General features: G+C 39.7%; 1 long non-coding RNA gene across 1 annotated transcript; it reads left to right on the top strand.

Moving 5' to 3' along the window:
* The first annotated feature begins 2 nt into the window (after nucleotides 1-2).
* LOC121314724 lies at nucleotides 3-23,828 on the top strand. Its single transcript, XR_005950142.1, has 3 exons — nucleotides 3-76; nucleotides 22,343-22,413; nucleotides 23,018-23,828. It is a non-coding gene; the product is annotated as an uncharacterized LOC121314724 (long non-coding RNA).
* The last annotated feature ends 619 nt before the right edge of the window (nucleotides 23,829-24,447 follow it).

The raw sequence follows: 24,447 nt of genomic DNA, 5'->3' as shown, positions 1-24,447 counted from the left end.
CACGAAGAGGAGGCATAGTCTGTGACAAAGAGACGAAACCATACAGTACTGTCTGACTGACTGACTGCATTAAACGGTAAGTCTTCGGCTTTATTTTTTTTAATTATTATTATTATTATCAGTCATTTTGAAATCACACAATTTGCACTTGTGTAATTTAACAATTACAAACCAAAACTTTCTAGTTGAAAAAAAAAAAAAAATTATAATGCAAATGTAATCACAGTTAAATTAAAACCACCAGCAGCTGTAGCTTGGAGGTATAAAAAAATAAATAAATAAGGGGCCACAAGAACATTCTGACTGGAAGAAAGAATTTAATATATATATATATATTATATTCTTGCCCCCATGGTCTATATAATATATATATAATATAGATATTCTATATAAATATATCCATGTGATATATATACTATAGTATATATATACTAACAAAGTTAGGGGTTATGGGCATCTGTGAATTATAAATGCAGAAAAGTACTGCCAAAAGTCTCCCATTCAAAAGATATTTCCCACAGGTACTGCTTACTCCACTTGTTAGAGCAGGTACACTACAATGCAGAACATTATTATAATATACACATGTAAATATTTATCAAAGGAAATTAATAACAGTTTCCAATGCATTTCCCATACCCTTATTATGCATTTATTACAGTTTACCATATGTTATTTGCCCAGCTTTCAGTATAAATTACTAAACATGTACTATGCTATTACCATGGCTGGCCACAGTAACTTTTTATAGAGGTGGGAGGAACATTTATTACAAAACGTACTTGGACATTACACCAAAGTGGACCATATCCTTTTTTAAGTGAATAAAGTGGCCTTCACTGGTTAACCGGTCAAAGATGTTTGCTGTTCTAGTCTTTCGCAGCTGGTCATGTTAGTTCAATAAACTGAAAGAATATTTACAATTCCACAGTCAATGTAGTATTGCCTACACTCCTAAACTGTTGAAAATGAATCTTGTTGCAACCTGAACAAACCTCTACTTACTTTAAAGACCAGCTTACAGACCAGTCAGAAACCAATAAATGTGTGCAGATTACCAGATCTGATGCCAGCATTAGCTGTGAATTTCAGCAGGGGTGACTGGAGGCTGATTGACACAGCTCATTAATAAACATGAAAGAAAACAAAAAGAAATATTAAGTTAATCCTGGAGATTAGTTCAGTGTTTCACATGCTAAATTAACAGGCCTGGGGTCATCATAAAAAAGCTAAATAGTTTACTCCTTGGCAGACAAAGAGGCTTTTGCTCGAGTTAAATAATCCTTGAAAGGTATTTAGTTTTTCTTTATTGTACACTTTCTTTCTTTTGAAATGGGTTCACTTAGCAACAGCATCTAAAACCCTCCAACATCACAACCGTATCTAACAACAAACCATTGAAGGCACCACGTCTCATATGATTAAAAAAGTCATTTTGACACATTTCAGAAGAGTCAAAATGCCAGAACTGCAGTTGTTTTATGTAAAAGGTCACAAGCAAGTATAAAAAGGCACTGGAAGACCCAATGCTAATATAGCCAGATTCTGATACTCTCAATCACTTGGTCTGAAGAGCATCCTTAGCAAGTTTCATCACAATCGGACAAGTGGTTCCTGACATCAGTAGTTCACATACTGGCCTTTAAATGATTTCAGGGTAGGCCACAGGACATAGAACAGTGTTATCTTCTAAACAGCCCCGACAACTGACCAAACAGTACTCCCCAGGTTGGGAGAATGTTTACATGGGGTTATTTCAAATGTAGCACTTGCTACCTCAACGTCAACTCTGTCATAAATGTGTAACCTAATTTCTGGTTCCTGTACGAGCAGTATGTATCATAATACAATAGGAAGCGGATTTGCAAGACAAACACATTTTCACATCTTTGGATTCACTGGCGCAGGACCATTAGCCTAGCTTTATATTCTGATTCCTTGGAACCGAAGGAATTACCTTATACTGATGCTGCTTTTATTAGAACATTTTCCCGGGCATGGATATTTTATTAGGGTCTGTTAAGAAATAAAGTCAAACCATAAGACTTGTAGGGCCATATTTTCATAGCATCTACTCCAGTCTTTAAGGAACTCCTATTTGCTGGAAGAGGTAAAACACTTGTTCATTTTACAAAGCCTGAATCAAATAACTAAATCATGTACTTGAAGTTCTCTTAAGCTCTCTCAAGATGTTCTGTTTTTCATGTTGTAACATTTACATGATTTTTATTCTCCTTTCAAAAAATAGGAGATAATTAAAGAATGGAGGGAACTCTTTTAAAATAAAGTAAGCCTTTCATCATTTAGCTGTTTGTTAGTTGGCCAGTAAATCGTTTTAAGAAAGCATGCTAGTGAGCAGGTGAAAGGGTTAAATCAGTTGAAACAATATTGGTACCCTAACTCAACCCCCCCACAGTTAATACACAGGGAGTCGTGCAGGACAGGTGTTTGTTAGGAACAGTTTCAGTAATGTTTGCTTGTTAAGCCTTGATTTTTTCTCATAACCCTGTAAAGTACTTAGAAGCTTAATGATTCAATAACCATAATCTTATTATAAACACTTGCATGGATTTACCTTCGTCCACAAGGTAATTGTTTTTTTCCCACTGCATTAAGACAGGCTCAGTGTGTGGATGAAAGGCTGGTGTAAGCCCAGTGGTTATGTGACTTCACACTGACTATGCCAACAATCATGGTATTCACAAAAACTGAACGGTCATTAAAGCAGTAAAGGGATACTTCATAGCATTTTCTGTTTCCCAATTTACCTGTGTTCTATATCGTGCTCTATTGCTGTTTCTGCACAGCTCATTATTGTTGCTTACTAACTATTGCAGCACAAAAAATATCCAACTCTGAACTCATTTTCTGACCTGTCGGGGGGAAGCATATTAGTGTTGCACAGGATTCAGTTCATAAAGCTTCACTTACAGTCTGCAGTATACAGTGCAACGCTAATAAGCTTTCCTGAAAAATCTACTTTGAGTCTTTTCAGAAGCAGCCCCAGTTATTGAAAAGGATTTGTTTTTTAGTTATCAAGCATGGCAAATACTGACCATACCAGAATCAATAATAAAACACACAAATCAGGATATTAACTGGTTAGAAATCAGGTACTAGGGAAATATAAATGACTAAGGTAACAGTTAAGGGATGCCTGTACACGGATTGGAAACAATGAGAAACACCCTCCACCCATGACTTGGTTATCCGTGGCATATTTTATGTAATACATGATAATCTGAATTAACCAGCACCTACCAAAGTAACTGAAGATTTGTGACTGCCTATCAAAAGGGCATCAGTCTTTCACTTGTCTTAAAAACAAAACATTCTGGAGCTTATCTCTCACTCTGCTACTGTGATTGAGTTGAAAGCATCCTGGAATAATTCCCGCTCATCTCCATCAGCAGCAACTGGGATTCTGACTCTACAAGATAATTTGACCCACTCCCTCTGATTAAATTAACTAATGAACTTCTCAAACTCTGTAGCCTCATATGGCAGGGAGAGCCCTGTTGCTGGTTCCTGCGCAAGTGTGTGCAGCTGCGACGTGTTGCTGGGCAACCAGTTGAGCAGTTAGGCTCGCCCGGCGCTGAACTGGGGGTACCCAGGGATGCTGGGCAGAGCTCAATAAGCATCTATGCCACAGTTCAAGATTGCTGCACAGCTTTTGCTACACAGACGGGCGCTGAGCGAAAGCTAGCGCTTGTTTACATCGAGGAGGAGAGCGTCTGCTCCATGGAGAGAACTGCATGAAACCCTCCACTCCAAGACAGTGCTCGGGAAGGCATTGCTCCGCCGAGGCCATGTGAAGAGGGAGGAGTCTCCATGAGGATGCCAAGACTCTGGGAGACCAGAAGTAGGTTAGTATAGGGGAGGTTGATGTATAGAGAGGTTTTCAAAGTCTAGTAAGTTTCTGGAGTGGGACGTTTCATTTAATGAGACTAGCACTCTCTATTTGTGTGGCAAACTTGTATTTTTGTATTTGTTTTGTTTATTAAATGTGACACTGAGGCTACCATTGCTGGTACCCTAGTGTCAGCACTTGTGTTAATTAGATGGGCGAGCCTGTGCAGCGTGTCAACACCCAATGCTCTATGTCTGCCTCATCATTCTCAGTGACGTGACGACCCACATATGTAACATATCACCCTGTAACACCTCAATGTAAAATACGTAGTTGTCCGAATCCTGTCTAACCCCCCCCCCCCCGCAACTCTCTGCCCCTGATGGATGTCAGAAGTACCACATTTTGTTTTGTGTATTTTTGAAATCCACTACAGTGTTGCACAAGGTCAGGTTAATGTTCCAGATGAACTTTGAAGTTAGACGTGATTCTGGGGCTGCTTTAAACTTCTGAGTTTTAAAAAGTCATCAGGATATAATGACTGAAACAGAACATGATTCAAATGAAATCTAATCAACTGGAAAAATAATTAAGATAACACTAATATTTCAAGCCAATACCAAGTTGCTCTAACTAATAAACAATGGTAATCTATTGCAGTAACATCATTATACAATACCAGTGCACGTCAAGCTGCACACTGTGTAAAACGTGTTGCTAATTCATTGACTTGCTTGCTGGTATTGCTGTGGTCTGCTAATATAGTAGTTATGGATGCATGTACAATGGTATTCCAACGGAGTACATTGGTACTCAAAGGAACTTTTCTGTCCCAGTTTACAGTAGGGACTTTTAAGCCGGCTTTGTGTTGGCTTAGCTCTTAGAACAGCTTTTTTGTAGTATAAACACAGCAGTCCTAGTTCCAGGTATCACAAAAGTGGCCTGCTTCAGAGGATGGCTTTACGACAGCTTAAGTTTGGTTTTAGCTCTGCTGCAAATGCATCTTTTCATGATTTAGCTCATGCAGAGGCACGTTCGAGGGCTATGTGCATGCATACAGATTCAGAGCCGGCTTTGAGTGCTTCAGAGATGTAAACAGGTGGCTCAAATAGTAAGAGTCTTTGAATTCAGTCGAATCTTAGCCAGCTCAGATAGACTTTCCTAGACCAGCATATCAACAACTGATACAGCAAACTCTGGCTGAAGAAAACTTGTTTTTCCACTGGCACATCCAAGCGGTTGTGAGGGCCCCAGGCGGTTTTCCACAGGCTGTTTGTCAAGCATAGTGAGAACCAAACCATGAAACTCTGGTCTGACAACACATCTGAATCTGGCTTGGGAGCGGGGTAATGATTTTTGTCATTACTTCTCAGGTCAAGAATCTTGCTTGTCAGATCCAATTTACTGCTCTCTGAAGGAAGCATTCCTTTCCTCTTTGCACAGTTAGGCCGTCGTTGTATTTCAGTTGTATTTAGTAATATGTGCAACTCGACAAGTTCATTGGGTGTGTTGCCAGTTGTATGGTTCAGACTGCAGTGGAAAAACAACCAGGCTCCTACTAAGTTGTGCTTGTCTGGGTCAGCGCAGCTCCAGGACGGGTCCGGTACAGCTCGGTTGTACAATGGAAAAGACGTAAACCTGTGCTGGTTTGTAGTGCTCTGACATTTGTTATCTGTCCACTCCTACCAGGAACAGGGGCTTTGATAGGGGTTAATAGGGCAATAAATACATTTTCCATCTGCCTGTCTTTACTAGAACATTTCTATATTCTGGAGGTGCCACCCAACAGCTAAGACAGGTCATGAAACATTTTGCTTTGAAAAGCTATTTTCTATTTAGTAATACCAAGATATTTGGCAAGAAAATGGTCTGACTCGTGGCCAGGTTATATACTTGCTGGATAAAAGGGAAATTACCAACAACAGCAACAACTCACAAAAACAATAAATGATTTGTTCACAAGGAATAATGTGTGTTCCTACGCAGGTTTAAAATGCACAATAATTAAGTTTTATATATAAAATAAAAGCACCTGTTCTTGGGTTCAAGTGTGCAATTAAGTTAATATAACATACCTTGTCATTCCTTACAGTGTCATATGAAGTAGCCCACTTTGTATTTTTAAAGTTCCATCTGTTTTGCTTGACCTATTTTCTGTTGGCAGTCTACACATGCAGAGGCACAGCTGCAGACTGTTTTTTGTAAGATTATAGTACTGAAGAAGTGGCTGCTATTTTTCTTTTTTGTAATATTGGTATTGGGAGCAATTTAAAAAATGAAAAAGGGCTGTCATGGTTTTTTTTTTTGACAGTATACTTAATATTTATAAATGTGTGTGTGTGTGTGTGTGTGTGTGTGTGTGTGTGTGTGTGTGTGTGTATATATATATATATATATATATATATATATATATATATATATATATATATATATATATATTTTTTTTTTTTTAAGGCAGACCTACCAGACATCTTTCAGACACTAAAAAAACTGCCCAAGGCTAATGGGGAAAGACATCTTACAAAGAACCATTTACAACAATATATTAAGTTGCTATCTGTATCTGTAACTGGTCCAATATACTTGTATAAGGTTTGCAAGCATTTCTTGTTCTTGTGTAAGAGCAAGCGTCATCTAGTGATCTGTTGCTTTGGATTAAGTTACCTTTTGATCTACCTGGCAATACACAGCTGTGCACTAGATGGTGTTGAGTCTTACTAATTAAAGACACTGCTCTGTCGTATATGTCTATGGCAGGCAATTAGAACTGAAGAGCCGCTCTTGAACTCAGGTAAAGAAAAGATAAAGCACACATAGTATCTGAGTACTGTAATTACAATAAAAACCACTCTGAATGGTTGTAAACTTCATAAAAATTAAATAAACTAAAATATATTTGAATCTGCATAAACTTTAAAGAATAGGCAATCCACTACAACTCATTTTTTTTTTTTTCCTAATTTTCATTTGGTGAGAACTTAGATCAAAGATGTCAGTCTTAAACATTCAAATATAAATTTAAGAGACATATAACAGATACATGTTTCAACAGACATCTTTTTTTTTTCCAATGACAAATAAAATAAAATTAGATAATGTGCAATATAAAAGAATAAAATAAAATAAATGGATACATAGACTCAGACCATGATGCCTGAAGGTTTAAATAGAAAGGAATAGTATATGGTTCCATCAATAACGATGCAGTAAATGACATCACAAAACATTAATACATTTTATATAGAAATAAGTGACAGTTACCATAGCTTCAAAAGCCTGTATTTACCTCCACTGTTTGTTTTCAAGCACACGTTCCCTTGATAAAGGTATGTTGAACATGCTGAGAAACTGAGAAGTCTTAGATGCACTCTGATGCATTATGAGAATCAACAATTTACTCAAAGCCTTCACTAGTGTTTTCTACTATTATAACAACCTTGACTTGCATAAAGAAGGAAAGACATTGAGTGAAATAATACAGTATCAAAACAGTATGAAGGTCACTCTTGAAATCAGGACTTGAAGGATGCGTTGCAGTAAGAATACCTCTGTTAAGAAAGGGGAACAAAACAAACAGGCTAAAATATGCACAAGAACACAGAAATTGGACTATAGAACAATGGTCAAAGGTGCTTTGGACCACTGATGGATGGACAACGACCAGTGCCTTATGCCAGTTCTATTGTCATGCTTGTCTTCTTTCTATTCCTTAAGGATATTATCTTCAAGTATTGCTCATCCTTGTTAGACAGCTTTTTGAGTCTTCCAGTCCTGGGTTTGTCAATTACAGATAACGTTTCTCTGTACTTGTTGATTATGCTTCGGATACCACACCTTGAAAATCAATTAAATACATTGTTGATGCTCATAATGCATCAGAATATATATAAAATATGCATCTGAATATATATATATATATATATATATATATATATATATATATATATATATATATATATATATATATATATATATTCTGATGCATTATGAGCATCAACAATGTATTTAATTGATTTTCAAGGTGTGGTATCCGAAGCATAATCAACAAGTACAGAGAAACGTCATTGTTACCGACAGTTAAAATGTAGCTGAAAGAAAAAAAAAAATTCTCTCTGTTATTTGTGCAGCATTCCTCCACAGATGAGGAACTGGCACGTTTACATATCATACATTTTAATTAAATACTGTAGTGTGAAAAGTCCTTGTTATGTCAAATAATTTTTATACCAGTCCTTGAAATGTGAATAATAATAATAATAATAATAATAATAATAATAATAAATAATAATAATAATAATAGCCTACAAATATGATGCATGCTTTTTTGTTTTAAATTATTTTTTGTTAGCATTTGATCTGATTAGTTTTTTTTTTTTTTACTAGCTCTCTGATGCTCTCTAGTGGCTATGTTGAGGTACTATAGCTCTTCATAGTATTAATCAAATTCCCTTTTTGATGCTTCAAATGTCATGCTTCTGATCATTCATATTACGTTTGAATAGGTTAATTCACAGTCTCCCCACTTTTAATGATGTTTGCAATATTTCTAAATGGTTCTTATTGTCTTAAAAAAATGAACATTTTAAAATCTTTGTTTAGGTGCTTTGACTATTAGGTAACTAGGAGCTGCTCTTCTCTTCGTGCATATTCATGCAGTACATATGTTACGAAGACTACATCAGCCAAACTGTCTTTATATCAGTAAGTGCCAGCACCATCTACACAGACACGCATTGACTGGTAGTATATGTTGTTGAGGGTCTTACAATTGTTACCCCCACCTGCTGGATAAAGTACCACATGACAACTAAAGCGCCAAAGTCCTTGTGACAGCACTGTTCTCACACACGCACACAAACGCACACGCAATCACACACACACTCACACACACACACACACACACAAATGCTCGCACTCACACACGCATGCACACGCACACACAAACACATGCACACACACGCACGCACGCATGCACTCGCGCATACACACAAACACACACACACACACTATTCAGCATGCTTTTGACTACCTGCTAGTGGAATATAGTCACTGGAAAGGGTCACGCTGGTTGCTCTAGGTATATATAGTGACTATGCAACAGTTTGTAAAAATAAATAAATAAATAAATAAATGTTATTGTACTGTGTTTTATATTAGACACATCCAGCCTGACCTTTTTTTAGTCGATAAACATCTCCATCATCAAAGGCAAAGTGGTGAATAATATGTTGTATATTGATGGCAAGTCCATTCTAACAGTGTCAGAAAAGCCCATAAAGAGTCTTGAGAATTGGTATGATGGGGATTTAAAGGCAAGCAGTGCAATGGATGAAGAGGATCAACAGTGCTCTAACGGGAAGCTTGAAATGCTTTCAGTTTGGTCTTCTTTGGCCACTTATTGTGTTTCCCTGTCAACAGTAGAGAGACCGGAAGCCTTGGTTAGTTCATACATTAAGAAATGGCTGAGAGTTCCACAGTGCCAGAGCAGGGTAGCACTGGTAAGGTGAAACTGCAGCTGCCAGCCTCAGCTCTAACTGAGGAATTCAAGTGCACTAAGGTTCGACTGGAAGTGACACTGATGGAATCACGTGATGAGTGTGTGAGGCAGGTAGAACCTGTATTGAGAATTGGGAGAAGTTGAGCAGCAAAAGATGCAATGGAAGATGCAAAGGCTGCCCTTCGTATCAGTAATATCATGGGACGAGTACAACAGGGAGGAGCGGGCCTTGGTCTCTGTTCGGCTCCCCTGAGAGACACAAAGCAGCTCCAGCAGAAAGGAGGAAGTTGGTAGTTACTGAAGTGCAAAAGCAGGAAGAGAGGATGAGGTGTGTCAGGGTTGTGTCCTAGATCTCTGATTCACTGGACAGGAAATACAGCCTATAGTGAAGGCTCTATCCAAGAAGGCAGAGAAGTAGCAATTGGCTCTTGTTGAGGATGAAAGAGGCCAATTGGGTACCTCAAAAGTGAGGTGATGGATGAAGTTACTGTTATATTACTGCTGAGCCTTTCTGAGGTGTTGTGAGTGTTCCTCTGATAACCCCTGAGAAGTGCCCCACTCAGCCCATTCCAGCTGGTTGCCATGCTGAGGCACTAGGGAGGCCACACTTTAGTTGATCCCTGGAGCCAGCATCGCCAGCGTTGTGTGTGCTGATGCTCCAGGGAGGCGACAAGTAGACTGAGTCCAATATTGTCATGAAATAGGGAACAGATACTCTCCTGTAATGACAATTACTGTTGTGCCCTCCCTAGAACCAAACTGTCAGTAGATATACATTTGCCAATTACAAGCACTTCAATAAAATAAAGGCTTCACTTTGCTCTTTTTATAATATCTTTTCTTTCTACTGACCTCAGCATAACAGAAGTCCTGTGTTCCAAAGTTCAGTAGGTCAAAAGGCAATTGTATTTTGCCAGTTGAAATATGCCCCTAAAATATGGTAGACTGGCTCTGGGCTATATTGCAAAAGTAGCCTGCTGTGCCGAAACAATAAAATCACCTTTGAAGAGTTTGCCAGTGGCCTCTCTTAAAGAATGCAGTTGGTGTCAGTTTGTCCCTGGAGGTATTATCAACTATGAGTTTCATCAGCTAAGCCTTTGGAACACAGCCCCCGAATATTGCGGTCTAAGACATTCTTTAGCAGAGGTTGAAAAATACCAGAATATGGTGTACATGGAGGTAGCGTGTTTTTCTGTCTGTATGTCAATTTTCCAGACATGTAGGTTATAGTGATGTGCTTTTTGAATTTACATAGAATAGTGATCCTTGGGAATTTGGAATTTATTTTTATTGAGGTCACCATGTCTACTGAACATGCTTAATACATAATATTCCACAACCTACACACCTGTTACAGGTTTTCAGAATTGCTTTTATTTGGAGTGTAAATAGCTTCACACTTATTTTCTTTCTATGGTTTCCAATCATTCTGAGTGTTTTTTAGTTGTAGATGCCAGCACCATTTAGTGAACAGGTATTGTATATAGGTACTGCGTATTGACAGCAATACAAAAGGAAACTTGATTCACCAGGTGGCGCAGGCTCTTAACCTTAAACAGACACTTTTCTGATCCAGCTCCTGTTACACATATCTGTGATGAAAAAGAGAATCTGGCAACTACAACAGCTACAAAGAGCTCCTTCTGACCTCAGGTGAAGGAGTATCTAAAATCAAACGAAACACAATATTTGAGTAATTGCAATAAAAACCACTTAGAATAATTGGAAACATCACATAAACCAATGACATGTACTTTGGAAGTTAATTATTATATAGAATTTTGGAAGTTTTTCTTCTAATGAAAAATAATCAATCTTTCCATTTTGGGCACTTCATACATTTGCCATGGAGTGGGCAATTTGCCAGCAAGTTGCTCATAGAGAAAAATACAGACCAAGGGTTGGCATGATATTACATTCTGTCAAGCTAATATAGCTTTAATAAAGCATGGTGCCCTGTTCTTTCTCATCTGATTATTCTTTTACAAACAGGATGGATGAGTGTTGAACAAGAAACCATTCACCACCTTCTGAGGTTCATTTTTGCCTTGCAGATTGAGTTGTTCCAATCTGAATGTATGGATTATCCTCTGTTATAATTCTAGATGGCAACTACACTGTGTATGATCAGGTTACAGTGACATTTTAAGACAAGCAAAAGGAAGAGTATCACATTCTCAGTAAGCGCCGGAGACAGCCCTCAAAGGATTCAGGAGGCCTAAATTGCTTCAGTGCTGAAGGGAATTTTCAGCGTAAGAAGCAGGATCTACTGTGACAGGTACTTTTACACAGCTTATTCCAGAGACTTCATTCAAATAAAGACACTTTTATTCTTTTAGTCTCTTTCAAATACTGTAATCACATTTTTTTTTCTTGTCCTTTTATTCTTCCTCAACGTAATCCTTCAATTAGAATAATTGAAATCATGAATATGAGGAAATGATAAGAAATATTATTGCCCTTGGTGTTTAAGGCCTAATATTGAGCTTTGCAATTTGCAGAATGCTGGTGTTTTCATTACTGTTTTGCTCCCTCAGAGACAGTATTATGCAGATTTGTGTGAATTCGGAGGTTATGAGTTACAAGCTGTTGACTGAGGTGCACATTACAATGGCCTAAGCTGAAGCTGGGAACGTGATTACCATTGCAGTTGTTTGTTTTCAGTGTTTTGATTAAAATGCATACGTAAATTTTTTTAGCTTTAAATGGCAGTTTGACAACAGGATACTTTCAGGTGGAAGGGAAGTATTTAACACACAGCATTATCAAAATAATAAACAGCTTGGCCAATTAAACAGACGTTAATGGTCATAAACTTAGCCAATTTAAAATTAGAGTCATCATCAGTAGCCAATGCCATAAAAGTCTAGTTTTCAATAGCTTTACATTAATAAATAATATTGCCATATTGAATCAGATTTTGTCCATTTAAAAAGCTCCTTCCCACAACGAGATACAGTATTATATAGTTACTTGTATAGTAGCTTTGGCTGTATCTCGTGAACTGCAAACTTCCCGAAGATCTCCAAAGGACAGTCACAGAAATCTGTTGCAAGGAGTCAAGTTAAAGTAGTTGAACAAGAAGATTCTGGTATTCTCAAAAACACCCACGTGGATCTCATTTGCCTCATATTAACACACACACATATATATGTGTTATATCATATATAGATATATATATATATATATATATATTATATATATATATATATATATATATATATATATATACACACACACACACATATATATATACACACTGAGTGTACAAAACATTAGGAACACCTGCTCTTTCTATGAAATAGACTGACGGAGTGAATCCAGGTGAAAGCTATGATCCCTTATTGATGTAACCTGTTAAATCCACTACAATCAGTGTAGATGAAGGGGAAACAGGTTAAAGAAGGATTTTTAAGCCTTGACATAATGGAGACACTGAGTGTGTCAAGAACTGCAATGCTGCTGGGTTTTTCACGCTCAGCAGTTTCCTGTGTGTATCAAGGATGATCCACCACCCAAAGGACATCCAGCCAATGCCAGGCCAGTCGTCAAAAATGGCTCATTGATGAAAGAGGCCAAAGGAGGCTGACACGAATTGTGCAGATCAACAGGTGGGCTACAGTTATTGAACTGACAGTCCAGTACAACATTGGTGCCAAAAGACCCATAAAAGAATGCACAACTCATCGTACCTTGACACGAATGGGGTATGGCAGCTGACGACCTAACAGAGTTCCACTTCTTTCAGCAAAACACAAGAAACTGCGGTTGCAGTGGGCTAAGGAACAAAAACACTGGAAACTGGCGAATTGCATACATGCATCCATCATGCCACGTGTCAACATTGCAGGCTGGTGGTGGTGGTGTGATGATATGCGGTGTGTTTTCATGGCACACATTGGGCCCCTTGATAAAAGTGGAGCAATGTATGAATGCCACAGGATATCTAAACACCATTGCCAATCAAGTGCATCCCTCATGGCAGCAATGTATCCATCTGCTAATGGATTTTTTCAGCAGGATAATGCCCCATGACACAAGGTTAGGATTGTCCAGGAATGGTTCCATGAACATGACAGTGAATTCAGCTTACTGCAGTGGCCTTCCCAGTCACCAGATCTCAATCCAATTGAGCATCTGTGGGATGAGATGGAAAGAGCTATTCAGAGTAGAGATCCACTACTAGCCAACTTGACACAACTGTGGGAAGCATTGGAGTCAACATGGGCCAGCATCCCTGTGGAATGCTTTCAACACCTTGTAGAGTCCATGCCCCGACAAATTGAGGCTGTTCTGATATATATTACGGTAAAGTCTGGTAAATCGTTTAACTGGTAACTGTTACCATCATGTAAATATATTGCTTTTCAGACATTTACCGGTTAATCATATAATTTACCGGAAGCTTATTGGTAAAGACACTTGGTTATTCTTGAGATTTGCTAGTAAATGTACGAAGTAAAACATTTTCATGTTCATTTCTGACATAGTATAAATGTTGACATTTACCAAAAAATCTTGAAATTTGCAAATATTCAAACTTTTGCACGTTTGCAATTATATATATATATATATATATATATATATATTATATATATATATATATATATATATATATATATATATATATATGGATGGAAACAATAGATGAGCTGCACTGCATTACGAGAACATAATGAATAATAATGAATCAGACACACAGCACTGGGTGTTGACACGCTGCACAGCGCAACACAAGTGCTGTCACTAGGGTACCAGCAATGGTAGCCCTAGAGTCAGATTTAATAAAGAAAACAAAACAAAGCTAAAAATAAAAGTTTGCCACAGAAGGTGAGCGCTAGTTTCACTAAAAGAGACGTCCCGCTCCAGGAACCTACTGTACTATGAAACCCTCTCTATACTGATTGGGCTCAACATCCCCTAAACTACACTACTGCTGTTGCTCCCGAAGTCCTGGCGTCCCAGCAACTCATGGTCTTTATGACAGTCCTTCACAGACACCGTCTTGCAGCTGCAGGGTTCCGTAATAGTTATCCTGCAGAGCGGACGCTCTCCTCGATGTAGGAACAGCACCCATCTGTAAAGCATGGCGGTGCAGTCTCCTCGAGCTGTGGCGCAGACGCTTTTTGAGCTGCACGCAGCCTCACCCCAAGATTTACGGCTTGAGTGAGTCAAGTTACTGTCTGAAGAAGATATCAGTGGAAAAAGATAATAAGCCACATGAAAGTGGGCTCAGTAAACTCCTATTTGGTTTGAATTCTATATAAAGAATAATTAACTTCCAAAGTACATGTCATTGGTTTATGTAGGTCATTGGTTTTTCCAATTATTCTAAGTGGTTCTTATTGCAATTACTCAAATATTGTGTTTTATTTGATTTTAGATATTCCTTCACCTGAGTTCATTCGGCACTGGTGACTATCTTCGGAGCCGTCTACAGCCCGACACTGACCGATCACACTACTATTGGCTCCAACCTCGGCGCAGATTGACTCAGCAGTGCAGTCGACTGGGTCCTCCTCTGTTTTCCACCAGCGCGACCAGTGCGTAGCAAAGCTGCCCAGGCAGGACAAGCACCGGTCCTGTGTCTGATGCTTAGGGCCAGACCATGCGGCCAAAGCACTGGTAGGTGAGCTATCCCCAGCAGATTCTCTCTCCCCGAGCCAAGGGAGAATGAGGTCCGCAGATGTCCTCTAGGACCCCCCTGCTACAATGACCAGAGGGCTATCCCGCACACCAGGGTCACCGGTACAGAGGCGCAGGTACCTCTCAGGGGAGGTGAGATGGTCACCAGCGAGGCAGTACCGCTTGAGGGGACGCTCACCAGGGGACAGGCAGTCACTGCACAGGCACCGCTCCCCTTCCCCATGCAGGCGCAGACGATCCCCGTTGGAGTTGCCTCTGAGGCGCCCAAGCTCGGCCAAGCGGCGCTTTGCGGAGCTAGCGGAGACTGTAAGGGCTCAGCAGACCATGCTAGAGACCCTACTAAAATCACAGGGCAGACTGCCCCTGCCACCTCTCCCTATTCAGAGAGAACGCTCTCCTACAGGTCAAAGTATATCAAAGGTTGTTGGGGCTGATGGCAGCCGCCACAAGAATCCTTCCACTAGAGCTGCTAAGAATGTGCCTGCTTAAAAGCCTGGGTAAATACGCTCCAGGTGCACAATGCCGGAAGACACTGGAGTGGTGGCTTCATCCTGGCAATCTGCACCTTGGATCTCCCCTTGGATCCCCTCACAGAAGGGAAGTGGTCACTACATACGCCTCCATCCTGGGCTGGGGAGAAGTCTGGAATGGGAGAGGAATAAGAGGGCAGTGGAAGGGACACTGGCAGCGAGTGCACATAAATGCCCAAGCGCTGCAAGCAGTGAACCTCAATCTCATTTTCGCCAGTAGTTAGTGCATAAACATGTGCTGGTCTGAACGGACAATACTACAGTAGTAGCCTACATAAACCACCAAGGTGGCTTATGTTCACCTGGCCTTCACCACGCAGCGCACAGACTCCTGTCCTGGATGCAAAGAAACTTGTGTTCTATCAAGGCGGTTCACCTCCCCAGTGTGGACAACAAGGCAGCAGACCTCCTGTCCAGAAGAGTTCCAGACAGCTCAGAATGGAGACTGCATCCTGAAGTGGTGAAACAGATTTAGGAGAGGTTTCGACCTGCACGAGTCGACCTCTTTGCCACAGCCGAGTCCACTGATTGCCCCGTATGGTTCTCCATGGAGAGAGACGGGGGCCCCCGGAAGTAGACGCGCTAGCTCACCCCTGGCCACAGGAGCTTTTGTATTTGTTCCCCCCATTACCATTATTACCCCTGACACTAGAGAGGATCAGGGTGGAGAGAGCACAGGTGTTGCTGGTTGCACCCAGATGGCCGAGACGCCTCTGGTTTGCTCTACTCTCCGACATGTTGTCGGGTCAGCCGTGGCAGCTCCCGCTGCACAAGGCTCTCCTGAGCCAAGCGGAAGGGTTATTATGGCACCCAAACCCAGCCCAGCTCCAACTCTGGGTCTGGCCGTTGAACGTAGCCATCTATTCAGACGAGGTTTGCCAGATGCGGTAGTAGAAACACTACAGTCTGCTAGGGCGCCGAGCACTAGTACTCATATAAATGAAAGTTTTCCAAGACTGGTGCCTTGCCGAAGGTCACGATCCTGTGACCTGCCCTATTGACACGATATTAACCTTCTTGCAACACCTGTTTGGCCTGTTTGATGCAGCGTCCACTTTGAAGGTATACCTGGCAGCAATATCAGTGTGCCATGACAAAATTGACTCGGTATCCCCTGGGCACATTTCCTGGCAGTGCAATTTCTAAAAGGGACTCGGAGGCTTCATCCTCCCATGAAAAGTATGGTCCCCAAGTGGGATCTAGAACTGGTACTGCGGGTCCCTGTGGCAAAGTGGCTGGTGATGGGAACAGGTCTAGTGGTGATGCGGTGCAAGAGTGACAGGCAGACAATGGTAATCCAGTGAAAAAGTGTTTTATTTATATTCCAGGTCTGGTGACTGTAAAATAAATAAATCCCCGGCAATACACAACAATGTGTAAAGCACGGGGATAACAAAAACAGGGCACAGTCCCGAACAAAACAGACACACGATCACCAGTCCTCGGTGAGTGCAGTCGTGATGGTGGTCAGTGCAAACACAGGTAGTGTGGTGTGCAGTGGTGCGCCGGACAGTGCTGACCCTTGGCGACAGCTCCGGAGGTGTTCTTTAACTGTCTGGTGGTGAAAAACACAGACAATTACACAGACAAACAACAAAACACAACATGTAATTCTCTTTAACAACAAGAGCTCCTCTCTCGATCCTTTTCTCTCCAAACGTTTACCCAAACGAAGGAAAAGATCAGCGTTACCCTGGCCCCTATATTTAATCCCGCATGACATCTAGGTAAACGGTTGCAGCTGCCTTATTACTTGCAGCTGCCCCTCGTTTACCTTTCAGGTCAATACAGTCTTACAACAGAGTCTCGCTTCTTTCCAGGTTGACCGACTTCCCGGTCCCTGAAACAAACTGTCAGGCCAGCCCTTCAAGATATTTCTCCTCCCATTCTTTAGCGCCCTCACAGGTTAAGAGGGAGATTTATCACCAGAACTCATTATCTTTCTGTCACAGTCCCCCATTCGAGCCCATGGCATCAGCAGAACTGCGCCCTGTTACATTGAAGGTGACGTTTTTAATAGCCATTACGTCTGCCAGACGAGTAAGTGAGCTTCATGCGCTGTCCATTGATGACACATGCATGGCTTTCACAAGAAATGACTCGTGGGTAACATTAAGATCAAATCCATCCTTTTTGCCAAAGGTGGTATCCTCATTCCATATTAACCAACCAGTGGTTTTGGAAACTTTCAGACCTCCACCGCACGAGTCAGAGGAGGACCATAGACAGCACACACTATGCCCAGTTCAGGCTCTGTGCTGTTATCTGGATATGACGGCGTCCTGGATACAGTCCAACCAGCTGTTTGTCTGCTATGGGTCCCGCTCTAGAGGTCAGGCCCTATCGAAGCAATGTCTAGCGCACTGGGTGGCAGATCGATATGCTTGGCGTACGAACAGACAGACTCCCCATTACCAGGGGACATTACGACCCATTCTACCAGGGGCCAGGCAACTTTATGGGCTTTCCTTCATGGCTCCTCCTTAGCTGAGTTATGCAGTGCTGCTACATGGACAGGTAGTCAGACATTTGCGCGTTTTTACCGCCTTGATGTTGCAAACAGAGCGAGACCCTCTCTGGGCCGTAGGGTGTTGCAAGCGGCATGCCCTTAGGCATGAGGCTGTACTGTTGGTAATCTGGAGCCACGACAGCTTTGGTACAGCTTCACATTCGGTAATGGTTGTCATTCCATTGAAAGGGAACATTGGGTTATTACCATAACCCTGGTTCCCTGAAAGAGAGGAAGGAGGTGAAAGGGACTTCCCCCACACAGCAGGGACCTGATACAGCAGATCTTTAATTTGTGCTCAGTGATTGGCGGTCAAAGAGGGCTTTTCCCATTTGGTAATGGTTGGCATTCTCTTTCAGGGAACCAGGGTTATAGTAATAAAACGTTAGTCGTTCTATACACAATTTCTTATTCATTTAAAATGATTCACCAGCATGATCTTCTTCTTCTTCTTCTTCTTCTTCTTCTTCTTCTTCTTCTTCTTCTTCTTCTTCTTCTTCTTCTTCCTTTTCTTCTGGGAAAAAGGCTTTATGAATTTCATTTCTTTTTCAAGAAATAAGTTTATTATTCATCAAGTTTAGAGAAAACTTTAATTATATTCCTTTGATTGCTGTTCTTTATTCAGCATCCTCTTTTGCAAACACAATTAGGACTGCAATACACAGGATATTACAGTCTCAAAATCTCTTCTGACAGGTGAATTAATTACATTCTCATTACAAAATATGTTCTTCTGTTGATACATTGTCTTACCAAGGTCTCCTCACTGTTGAGTATGAAATAATATTTCACTAGATAAACACTTTGCTAGTGTCCTTTTGGACTCAAGAAAGGGTTCTCTGTGGGTGCCTTACCTTGGTGTTTGTTTAAAACCATAATGAGTAATTACACTCCTTCACCACCAGATGTCCCACCTCCACAGCTCTTTTCTGCAGGATTCTAAAGGTTGGTGGTAACATCTTCAACAAAGAAGTGCCTGCAGTTTACTAGAATATTATAATCAGTCTTTCAAAAGGATACAGGGGTCTATTCAATTAATCTAAATGGTTGCAGATCTAAATGCAAGCATTTAAATGATAAAAAGTGGACTAGGAAAAGTAACACCTCTAACAGTGTGTGAAAGTCTCTACTGTACTTTTGTCTCTTAAAGTATGTAAAATAACAGGTTTGGTATCTCATTCAACACTCAAGCATCCTTTGTAAAAGAACTACAGATAATGACATAACATAAGTGAACCTTTGGCTGTAGCGGTAAGCAAATGTTAATGCCCTGGTACAGAATGCAGCTTTACGCCCTAGTACAACACAGTTTTCATTTAAAGTGAGTAGCTTCAGTCTTGTTTTCCTTTCCCTTACTATATATGATGTTGGCAATCATACTGATTTGGTTATAGGGTTATGTTCCACCAATATGAGTTATTAATATTAATATTAAAATGTATCTACCAAATGTAAATTACTGGATATGCTTAACATATAGTTAACCAGTATTTCTTAATGGTCGAGTCAGACCAACATTAGGTAAAAACTGGTTTAACAAAATGCAGACACTATAAAATGAGTAGCACTGCCATAGCCAATCCCAGACTAAGAAATGTGTACTGAAATATCATAAAACAGTGTCTGAGCAAATAAAACATTGCAAAAAGTCAAAGGTGAAAAAAGTGCATACATTACTTTGTAATTGTCTGTGTTAACAACAAGAGCAATTTGCCCTAACCCGTTTCACACAGGTATACAGTATTAGGAACAGTGAAATAGGAATGCTTTATATAATGTATGTAAAACAGGGCCTGCCAAGAATAGCACCCTGGAAAAAACTGCCAAACTGATGCAAATCATTTCCCACATCCTGCTACTGCACAGAGATTGGGATCCTCTGGTTAGCAAGTGACAAGCTTGTCATCTTTCACACCCAAGGTGTTATCTGTATCCTAGATGTGTTTATATCTGTAAAACCTTACTTTTAAATGTGCCTTCATTTCATGAATAGTGCTTAATTTCCTATCTTCCAAACTGTCAAAACGTACAGCCAGAAAAGTAGACACACTTATGCTTTCCCTATATGTTTCTGATATTGTGTGCTTTATTTTTGTAATTTTTGTTGTACTTTTCATCTTGAGTCATAGTCCTGACTTGAGTCAAGCTGGAATCTTTATATGCCATGGGAGATTTGAAATAATTCTGTTTTACTTATGTTTCTTTATTAATGTGAGAAAAATATTTTATATTTGTTATATTATTTGTAGGCGAGGTAGACATTAAATCAAAAATAGGATTGATCCAAAAGTAGGTCTCAAATCATTTACTTGTAACAAAGAACACCAAGCATCACCAATGTAGTGTTAATAAGACATATCCCACAAACAAAGAAAAATGTAATTTTAAGGTGTGACCAAATGTTAAAATAAATGTTCTTATTAACACTAGCAACAATATCGCATCACCAGTAACGTCCCAAAAGGAGAACTAGTGGTTGGTAATGCTAAATTTGTTGGTTAGAAAAATGCATTTGAAGTCTTGGTTACCACATTGCAGTCAGATGAATGTGCTGGCCATCTAAATAATGTTTACTTGTATTATATTTTTCTAGACTATACCTTAGAATCCATGGTTGCATTCACACTGGGTCCATTTCAAACGGACTAGGTCTGGTTCGTGCCGTTTGAAATTTCAGACATTTAGCCCATCAATGTTTGTCCGATTCCTGGTAGCTGATTGATCCCAAAACTTGTCAAGTCAGGTATTAAAGGATCCCAAATAATTCAGCAATATGTTAGCTTGGAAAAAAAATGTTGCTGCTAGGAAACAATACTTTCATATGAAAATTTGTTATGAACAGAATTGCATTAGGTTGGTTGGAACATCAGTGACAGTTCAAGTTCTAAATCTACTTAAGCAACAGAACCCGAAGAAGAGGGTTTTACTGTCTGATATAGCCCTCCTTTGGCTCGGAATTTAACATAATAAGAAGGGATTTACCACTTTGGGTTCTATTGTTATTATAAGGAGATTTCCTTCAACCTGATTGGCCAGTATGAGGTCCCTAATCTCTGGAAAAGGACCTTGTATGTTATCCTTTGAATTATGTTTAATCTGTGTTCCAAATCAATCCACCGGAATATACAGAAGTACAGTATTCATTTATGTATCTTACATTTTTGATCAAATAAAATCTCTGTTCTAGTACATGCCCTCTGAATGTTGTCTGTCAATGTAGAACAAGTCTGCTTCCTCAATGTTCGATCTACCTATCTATTCTAGCAAAGACAGTTTTAAAATAAAACCGGGAATACTGTTTGTCGTCTGTGGAAATACAGTAACCAGTACAGGAATAGAAACCAGTCTCCAGTTTGAATGACAATTTGTAGAAATTAAACAGCTGGATGCAGACTGATTACTTTCAGCATATTTATTTCAGCATATCATATCACATGGTGTTATGTGTGGGTGTATAAAGAATGGGACTTTTGGTTGCGGGTCCAGCCCCAGGATTATAAGTAAAGTAATACACACCGCTGTATTATTTTTCATCATTACTGTTTACTGTTTGTTTTGCCATCAGGCTTTGGAAAACAAAATCATTAAACAAAATTGCACCTGAATATTGTTGTCTGTCTGTTTCTTCTGCCCTGCTGCATTGCCTTCACCTGCACACACTTACCTACTTTGCCACAAACCCTCATAAATTTTAAGATCTGACAAAGCCCACCTTGTGCCGTTAAAGGCCTGAACCGCCCACTAAATGTTGTCTTTCAACATAGGCTAAAGTCTGCTTCCTCGCTGCCCCATGTGTTCAATCAGTCTATTTAAATGTAGTATAGAAAATACAGGTTAAAACAAATCAACAACAGTGTTCGCTGTAACCACGACAACAGTACTGGCAGCAATTAGTCTTCAGTTTGAATGACAACTTGTAGAAATCAAACAACTGGATGCTGATTACTTTCAATAACTTTATTTAAACTGAGATTAAATTAATACTGTATGTATTTTCCAACAGATTGATTTTGGAACATAGATTAATCGTAGTTTGAACATTTGGGGTCTCTGCATCTGAGTCTGAGATTTGTCTGTGAGGTAATAACAACACAGAAGGAATACCTAGTAAATAAAACTGACCACTGTGACAATCTGTTGAGTCAAAGTTAATGGTGTCTATGAAAGACAATATCATTGATTATCTAACAGGATACTGAAGACTGGTAATATAAAGCATTTTGGTGACATTATACAACTATGAGAGTGAAGCTAAAATGTCTCATTATGTTGGTTGCAAAAGATCTGATGAATTTCTATGGTTTCTCCAGTTTCCTAGAAAATGCTGTGAAGCTGTTCTGATACGAAATCAGTGAATATGACTGTTTGTTAACTACAGGGGGTAAGTACAGATTTATTATCTTAAAGTTGTAAACTGAATAATAAAGGCTGTAAACTCCTGTTGTTTATACAGATGTAATTATTTACTACAAAGTACAAGTGTGCTTATATGTATAAGCAATATCATATGTTATGCTGATTAGGATGTTCTCTATTAAATCTGGTAGCCAGACATGACTATCTGCATCGCACAACTAAATTATCAATTTGTTCACCTTTGCTTAAAGACATTTCCCACTTCAAAGAAATAGATCACTATTATTAACAATTATGCATATAATGCCTGACTTTATTATTATATAGTGCCTTTCATAGTAGACCACCATCACAAAGAACTTTACAAGATACAAGACTAGATGGAACATCTCATCGATTAAATTAAAACGCTGGTATGGAAACATATTGTACGAGATAGCATTGCTTGAAAAAGGTTGAAAAGATTCTAAGCTTAGCGGAAACCTACTGGTGGAATAACTAAGATCCTGGGAAGATCCCTGGGGTTAATAATGTGTCTCAAGGCTCATTTTAATTGGAAATTGGCTTGGAAAGTGCCAATGCAATGATTGATCGGCTGAGATTTGTCCCCGTGGTTTGTTCCTTGGCAGGTTCCCCCCCTGGAATGCTGGCACACCGAATAGCAAACTATAGTGCTGTTGAGTCTTCTGGACCAGCCACCCCTTGAATAGGGCTTTCAAAATGTGTTGAATCTGAGTCCACTGAATGGACAGACACAAGCGCATCAGCACCACGAGCAGCAACACGAGGAGCAACACGTAATCTCTTGGGTGCTATTGTGCCTAATAAGTTCAGCGCTAAGTGCACCCTTTATAATGGGATGTTTGCTCTCCCATTAATTACACTTCAGTAGATATAGCTACTGTGGTACTGTTCATACAGGGCTGAAGTGTGTGTGAAGTGTGTCTTTTTATGGTCTTCCAATTCAGCTAGCTTTTATGTGTGCTTTCTGCTTGGGTACTTCACCTTTGTTAATGGCACATACATTAAGTTCCCTTTTCTTGTGCTAAATGGACCCCTTTTTCCTGCATACACTGTAATATTAGATATTTTCATATTACCATCTGATACCTGTTTTGCATGACTTTAGAGGGGCATTATTTCAATATAGGATATTGGGACTTGATCATTCTTAATATACACATATCATTTTTTTTCAAGTATACCACTGTACACCAAATGGCATCTTACCACTTTCTGTGAGATGGATTCAACTGTAATATTGTCCCAGGAAGTATTTTCAAAGTACAACAAACTGTAGTGTAAAATACAATTAAAATGCTGAAAATTGAAATCTAGAATGTTCTAAATATATAGAAAGCTGGCAGCAAGATCTACACTGAGTGTACAAAACATTAGAAACACCTTACTACTATTGAGTTGCACCCCCTTTTGCCCTCAGAACAGCCTCAATTCGTCAGGGCATGGACTCTACAAGGTGTCGAAAGTGTTCCACAGGGATGCTAGCCCATGTTGACTAACTGTAGCCCGTCTGTTGCTCTGCAGAATTCATGTCAGCCTCCTTTGGCCTCTTTCATCAGCCATTTTCGACCACTGGCCTGCCATTGGTTGGATGTCCTTTGGGTGGTGGACCATCCTTGATACACACGGGAAACTGTTGAGCGTGAAAAACCCAGCAGTGTTGCAGTTCTTGAAACACTCAAACCGGCGCGCCTGGTACCTTCTACCATACCCCGTTCAAAGGCACTTAAATCTTTTGTCTTGCTCATTTACCCTCTGAATGGCACACATACACAATCCATGTCACAATTGTGTCATCTACACTGATTGAAGTGGATTTAACAGGTTACATCAATAAGGGATCATAGCTTTCACCTGGATTCACCTTGTCAGTCTATTTGATGGAAAGAGCAGGTGTTCCTAATGTTTTGTACACTCAGTGTAGGTGTTACATTATTATATGTGATGCTTAATGTGCAAGGGCTTGGACACATTATAACAATATTACCTAAAATGGAGGACTAACGCTAATTCAATATAAAATAATGAATAGTGTGTT

This window comes from Polyodon spathula, chromosome 4 (genome assembly GCF_017654505.1).
Source record: "Polyodon spathula isolate WHYD16114869_AA chromosome 4, ASM1765450v1, whole genome shotgun sequence".
Classification (NCBI taxonomy): domain Eukaryota; kingdom Metazoa; phylum Chordata; class Actinopteri; order Acipenseriformes; family Polyodontidae; genus Polyodon; species Polyodon spathula.
The sequence above is the reverse complement of the archived record's forward strand: the minus strand, read 5'-3'. Positions and strand labels throughout refer to the sequence as shown.